The 7,632-nt window shown below is 44.0% G+C and overlaps 1 pseudogene; it reads left to right on the top strand.

The window, feature by feature from the left end:
* Positions 1 to 392: 392 nt before the first annotated feature.
* LOC122096909 lies at positions 393 to 6,695 on the top strand (annotated as a pseudogene).
* Positions 6,696 to 7,632: the final 937 nt, after the last annotated feature.

Genomic DNA, 7,632 nt, shown 5'->3' with positions numbered 1-7,632 from the left:
GCACCAAGCTCTTCTCCATGAGTGGTACAGGGCTGACGCTGGATGTGATGGAAAAAGATGGGGTCAGCTGAAACAAAGAGGCTACCCCTCTTGATCTTTGCACTGTTTAGCCAGTATGTCTGAAAGAAGACCCCTGTCTCTGCCAGGTGCTTGTGGCTCATGCTTATAATCCACGTTATTCATGAGGCAAACATCTGAGGAATGAGGTTCAAAGCCAGCCTGTGTAGGGAAGTTCATGAGACTCATCACTAATTAAGAGCCCAAATATCTGGAAGTGAAACTGTGGCCTAAGTTCTGCTCTTGACTAAAAATCAAACAAACAAGAAAAAATAAACAAACAGAAAAACTGACTGAGCCAGTCACTGAGATCAAGCCCAAGACCAGCACAAAAGATGGAGGAGGAAGAGAAGCCCTCTTCCATACTAGAATCCGCACTCCGCACCCGCATAGAGAGTTCTCAGAGGGCTGGAGCTGACTCCTCTATGTAAGTGTCAAAGAGCAGAAATGGAGAAAATGAGCATTTCTGGTGAAAGGAGCACTGGTGCAACAGCAAGCTGGGGCAAAAGGGAAAGGCTCCAGCTTGGCATTGCCAATTGCACAGCAGTTATCCCAGGCGTTTTTATGGCTGAGGCCTCTGGACATCTCCAAGGCAGAATATCTCTATTTTAGATTATAAAAAATACTGTGATACTTCATGAGCTGAAACCTTTAAAATGGAGATATTTGATAACTATTTTCCTATACACAAAGATGATATTTACTGCTCATTTAAAAACAAATCCAAGGAAAGAAATATAATTGCAATGGGAGAGTGCTTGCCTTACATGCATGATGTCCTGGGTTCCATCTAAAGCACTGGAGAAAAAAAATGAGAAAACATGGAAAAACCGCCCAGAGTTATCAGAGCATAAAAAGAGCATGTCTGTGCAATGGAGGCAAAGTCTCTCTCCCAGAGAAGTTGTCTTTTACTTTGGCGTTGAGCCGTCCTGTGTGCAGGCTCCTTGACATCATATCATGGCCCATCGCCCCTGGAACAATAAACACTGTGATGAGGTGACTCTACCCCAGAGGTAGGTACCAAAATTATAACCTACTCAGAAGGACTAAAGAATGCATAAAGATCTTGGGTTGGCTTTGTGGAGCTTCGGACTAGGCCTGGGGAGTGATATGACCTGCAGACTGTCCAATGGTCTTGAGAGACATATAGTTCATTCCTAAAGACACCTCATTAATACTTACATAACCCACATCAACTAGTGCCTTCCCTCCCATGGGCCTGTCTTGTCTAGCAAGGGTTCTGATGGTCTTTTCCTTCAATAAAGTTATGCTGTCTTACCTCTTCCTTTTTGTCTGTAGACTCTTTCCTCAAACAAAGGAGACAAAGGACCTGATCCAGGTGTTACATTTTATTTTTCTTGTCAGTCGAAAGGCTTGAACTCAGGACCTAGACACTGTCCCTCGTGGCTAGTGCTTTTCCACTTTGAGCCACAGGACCACTTCTGGTTTTCTGGTGGTTAATTGGAGATAAGTCTCAAACTTTTCTACCTGGACTGGATTGAAACTCTGAAGTTCAGACCTCAGCGTCCTAAATAGCTAGGATTACAGGTGTGTGAGCCACCAGTGCTGGACAAATGGTTGTGTGTGTGTGTGTGTGTGTGTGTGTGTGTGTGTGTGTGTGTGTGTGTGTGTGTTGGTCCTAAGGCTTAAATTAATGCCTAAACGTTGACTTGGATTTTTATTTTTATTTTTTTGCTGAAGATTAGTGCTCTACCACTTCAGTCATTTTGGTGGTTTTTTGGTGGTTAATTAGGGATAAGAATGTCACTGAATTTTCTTGCCTGGACTGGCCTTGAACTTAGATCCTCAGATCTTAGTCTGCTGAGTATCAAGAAATACCAGCTAGAGCCACCACCACCACAGCTGAGTATTGTATTTTCTTCCATTCTCTGCTAATTCATGATAAAGAGGCTCTTTCCTAAATTCCCATAGATTCTAGAGTGCTGTGTGGAACACCAGCTATGCACAAGTAATGAAAGCTGAAAATCTCAATGGGAAAATGGTGCCCTTCTATGGATATTCTGCATCATTCACTATAGTACTGAGCAGTCCCATATGCAGACACTATACATCCCATCACCATGGCACTGAGCAGTCTTGTGAACAGAGCCATAGACATTGGATCAATATGGCCCTGAGCAGTCCTGTGTGTAGACCCAAAAGATATCAAATAACCATGACCTTGATAGTTAAGCATGTGACCCCTACATTAGGATAAAAACCCAACAGTGAAGACTTTCATAGGGGAGGCTGGACATGAGGGATGTGTTTATTAGAGGAAAGTGGCTGCTAACAGATCTGAAGTGGGTGGGTGACATGGTGGAGTAGGGTCTTGGAAAGCCTCTACTGGGAGGTATGTGTCCATGGTGTCTTCAAGGAGCAGATGTGTCAGTGTTAGGGAAGAAATGACTAAAAGAAGGATTCAGCTTGTTTCCCCTGTGGTCTATGGAATTCATTTACTAGGAACAATCAGGATATAATCTGTGTATGAGAAACAAAGGTTTCACCTATCATCTACTCAATGCATGGGGATGAGACTCTGGTCCAGGGAAACCTTGTGCTGAGTGGCTGACATCACTAAGTCACACATCTGTGAGTACCCATCATGTTTGCAGACTCAACACCTAGGTATACCATGTGTGATTGAAACAAACGCATTCCCGGTGTGTCCCTTGGGCACTGATGATACTCTAGCACAGGTTTGGTGGCAACACAAAATGGGCTCAAGATAAAAGCATTCGGGATCCACCAGCTTTGGTGCCCAGGAAGTTGAAAAAAAGGTCTGTTTTGAAGCAGGCCATCATGTTGATACTGAAAACCTAATAACTGAATCACATCTTTTGTCTCTATGATCTCAAAGAATGAGTTCATGGATATAGAGGGAAGAATAAAACAGCAATGATATATTGAAGAAGAGAATATCAAATGTCTTGCTAGACAGGAGGGGTCCTAAGGGAAGGTACTTACTGGGATGCTTTGTACAGGGTTTTATTGTCTGTAGGAGAGAGCTATGTGACTCTCATGGTCATAGGTCAGTCTGTGGCCATATCCATCCCAGACCCAATCAGAGATGTCACACAGCCTGTATGAGATATCTGCATCCTTTAGCCCTTTTAATGGATGTCTGGTCCAGCAGACACCTGTGAGGCTCAATCAGGTCACTGTTCACATGGAAGTCTACTAGTGGCTCAATTGATAGAGCTTCTCTTTGAGCTTTGTGTTGTGTGTGTTGTGTGTGTGTGTGTGTGTGTGTGTGTGTGTGTGTGTGTGTGTGGTTAATTGGAAATAGGTGTTCCAAGAACTTTCCTTCCCTTCTGGGCTAACACTGAACCATGATCCTCAGATCTCAGCCTCATGATTAGCTAGGATTACAGATGTGATCCATAAACAAAGGGCTGAAAAAGTAGTCTTTTAATAAATTCATTTAAAGGAAGTATTAAAACAGCACCATTACTTAAAATTCAATCACCCCTCAGTATCCTCATGGAATGGGCTCGAGGACCCCCACCAATAACAACATCTTCACACACTCAAGTTCTTTATATAAAATAGTATTTGTATAGAACCTACAAATAATCTGCCACACACATTCAAGTGTCTCTACATGACATCATACTTATTAACAGGTACATGCTATGTAGCCAGTGGTTTTACTATAGAGTACAGTACAAGTATATGAGAAGAAAATAGTGTATAATTATTTCCCTTGACAAGCCACATTTGGTGGAATGTACAGTGTTGGCATGTGCAGAGACAATAGCAGGTGAATTAAAGGTGAACCTGAAGATGAAAACTGGCAGGAATGAAACATGCGAGGAGGTGGAGAAGGAATGGGTTAAGGCCTGAGGCATTTGGAACTTGCGGACTGGAGAAGAGGAGCCAGTGGCCCAATTAACAGTACTGGGGAAGGAAAAGGGATGAAGAGGAAGGATTAATTCACATATATTTGTTCTTATCCTGTCAAGATTTATTTAGCTTCCTTCAGAATTGAAGTTCTAAGAGAATTATCAGAATTCTCAAGTCCATTCCTTACTAAGTCAGAAATGGATTTCATCTCACAACAAGATGGTAATCACAAAAATATTCAACATCTCCATGGAAGTTTTAAAGGGTAATATCAATCAATGACTTGAATTACCTTGGCAAGGAAGACACCTGTAAGGGTTTATGGGTGAGTAACTTTAAAAACTCCAACAATGACAACTGGCTCTTAACAGCCCAACACTCATCATGAAGCAAGGAGCTCTTCCTTCAATGTTGTCTTTTCCATTTTTTGTGAAGCAAGATTACCATATTGTTCCTCTGTAATTTAAGAGACAGTGTCGAGAAAGAGAATGTATAAGTTTGAATCACCTCTTGATGACAAGAAAGCTGAAGCAATTTGATTGTCTCATGACTGTCTCATTGACCAAGGGGCAAAAAGGGTAGTCACAGTTGAGTGGCATTTTCCATCCACACTCCAAATGCATTTCTACTTTCTTCTGCCTGTTCTGAATCCACATAAGCTAGCTTATATTGACAGCATCAGTAAAGACTGACTAGCCCCGGAGGATTGGCAGGGATGGGATGGTGTGCAAAAGGCGGAAGTGACCAGGAGGCCTGAAAAGAAGGGAGGGCTGAAGTGAGAGAACCACTGCTAATCCCTCTTCAAAAAATCCCTCAATGGCTGAACCAATCTTTTCTGTTTCTATGTCTCAAATGCTGTAATTTCTGTAATGAATGCTGAGAGTCATTAAAATCATAAGCTCTGCCCCTAAGTTTCTTGTCAATTATAGGCCTACGTCAACTCTTGTCCCCACAGGCAAAAAATATGTTCCTCGGGCCACCATGGTGGACCTAGAGCCTGGAACCTTAGACTCAGTGAGATCAGGACCATTTGGCCAGAGCTTCAGGCCAGACAACTTCATATTTGGTATGTCATCATGGTCTATGGATCCTAACATCCAGGCACTCCAGTGCTGGGCTGAGCCTTTATACACCTAGATATTGTCCTCAGCTAACCCACCTATTCCAGTCCACTGGAGTCATGCCCCTGGCCACTCAGACAGCTCAGATCAGTGCCACTCTTCAAGCACTCTATGACAAAGTAGCCTCTAAAGGGAAAGATCAGCAATCAGGGAAAGCCTCCAACAAGGTTTCAGCGCTGCTGGTCATTTCAAAGTCCCAGCAATAACAGAGAACTACTTCAGGACACCAGAAATCAAAGCACAGCTATGTGTGAGCAAGGTGCAGACAAGTGCTTGCAGCTTAGCTTTCCTATGATCACGCTGTGCTCCTGTCCCTCCTGTGAAAATAACTACATTTCCAGTATTGAGGCAGGCTCTGTTCTTCATTTCTACAAGTAGTTGATTTGGGTTAAAATGTATCTTCCTCCACATTGTCTTTATTTCTTTAGAACCTGGGTGATTTGTAGGGTCCCAGATACATTGAAAACATTTCCTTTATTTCACCAAAGTTATCTAAAGTAAAAGCGAAGGTTGGCTCAGAAGAGTCCTATTGTCTTCACAATACAAATGTCACAGTAAATATTCTTGGAGTGTGTGTCTCATCATGTCTGATAGGCCAGAGCGGGGCAGCCAATAACTGGGCCAAGGGCTACTACACAGAGGAAGCCGAGATGGTGGAGCCGGTACTGGATGTGGTGAGGCAGAAGTCAGAAAGGTGTGACTGTCTACAGGGTTTCTAGCTGGCCCACTCCTTGGGAGGTGGCACCAGGTCAAGTATGGGCACTCTGATTCTCAACAATATTCAAGAAGGGTACCCAAACCGCATCATGAACACCTTCAGTGTCATGCCCTCCCTGAAGGTGTCAAACACAGTGCTGGAGCCCTACAACACGATCTTCTCTGTCCACCAGCTGGTGGAAAATGCAGATGAAACTTTCTGCATCGACAACGAGGTCCTGTACAACATCTGCTTCTGTAACTTGAAGCTGCCCATGCCCAACTATGGCGACCTGAACCACCTGGTGTCAGCCACCAACAGCGGGGTTACCACCTGCCTGTGCTTCCCTGGCCAGCTGAATGCAGACCTGCACAAGCTGGCCTTGAATCTGATGCTCTTTCCCGCCTGCACTTCTTCATGCCTGGCTTTGTGCCCCCGACCAGCCGTGCCAGCCAGCAGTACCATGCTCTTTCAGTGCCCGAGCTTCACCCAGCAGATATTTGACGCTAAGAACTTGATGGTCACCTGTGATCTCCGCCATGGCTGCTACCTGACAGCAGCTGCCATCTTCCGAGGCTGCATGTCCATGAAGAGGTGGATGAGCAGATGCTCAACGTGCAGAACAAGAACAGCAGCTATGTTGGAGACTGGATCCCCAACAATGTGAAGACGGCTGTGTATGACATCGCCCCTTCCCTCCCCCCCCTCCACATGGACTCACGATGTCGGCCACCTTCATCTGCAACAACATGGCCATCTAGGATCCCTTCAAGTGCATCTCAGAGCAGTTCAGTGCCATGTTCCAGTGCAATGCATTCTTGCACTGGTACATAGGTAAGGGCATAGATGAAATGGAGTTCACTGAAGCTGAGAGCAATATCAATGACCTGGTGTCTGAGTACCAGCAGTGCCAAGATGCTACTGCTGATGAACAGGGGGAATTTGAAGAAGACTTGGTGGAGGAACTAGTTTAAGACTTCCCATTGCTAGCAGTGCAACAGGAGTGTCAGAGCCTGCCTACTTCTCAAATTAATGGTGCTTTCCTGAGCTCCTGTTGTCCTGCAGTGGGATTCTTGCTGTGTATCATTATGCACAGCCTTTCCTGTCAGGATCTCACGGGTGGTGAATGTAAAAATACAGATTACTTTTAAATATGATTGTATGAAAGCCTTATTTATATAAATAAAGAAGTATACATTTTATACTTAGTCCTTATTCTTCGTAAGAATCCCTTTTATTCTTTCAATGTATTTGAAATATAAAGTTGGCCAGCAGGATTTAATCTTAGCAATATAGGACTGGTGCTCAAGAGGAGTTTCAAATTCATGGTGTTCCTGCTATTTTGAAGAGGAGGATGACAAACGCCAATATTTTTTATTTTCCCTGGCCCAATTTTAAAGTTAGCAATCTCTCAATAGCATGCCAGTAGCAAAAAAGCAGGTTGAAGAGAAAGAAAACCAAATCTAGATGTTACAATTTTCCTAGTACCAATTTGATGTTTGTAGTACTGAAATGATTGACGTTCAAGGCTTGTCTGGGCACTGAGGTAGCAGGGCCTCTTCCTCCTTTATTCTGACACAGGACTGGCTATACCTGCCACCCATTACACATTCCTCTTTGGGAATGGAACCACAAAAGGCAGTTATGAATACTGGCCATTACAGATCTACTTCTCCTTCACACAATGGTAGGTTCTTGTCTCATGCCCCATCAGAGGGATTGCAGTCACTTTCCCCAGAAACAGTAGCAGGAACCCCGATCCCTGTGCTTACAGTTCAGTTTACAGTGAAGCAGAACTCACAGGATGAGTGCAAGATCTTGGTTGCCAGGGTAGTTTCTCAAGGCATCTGGCAACATTAAGGACAGAAGTGAGTCTAGCTGTTTGAGGGAGTGAAAAGCTGACCAGCCCCA

This window comes from Dipodomys spectabilis, unplaced genomic scaffold, assembly GCF_019054845.1.
Source record: "Dipodomys spectabilis isolate Male_0828 unplaced genomic scaffold, ASM1905484v1 ptg000402l, whole genome shotgun sequence".
NCBI classification, from domain to species: domain Eukaryota; kingdom Metazoa; phylum Chordata; class Mammalia; order Rodentia; family Heteromyidae; genus Dipodomys; species Dipodomys spectabilis.
This window is presented reverse-complemented; position numbering and strand designations above follow the sequence as displayed.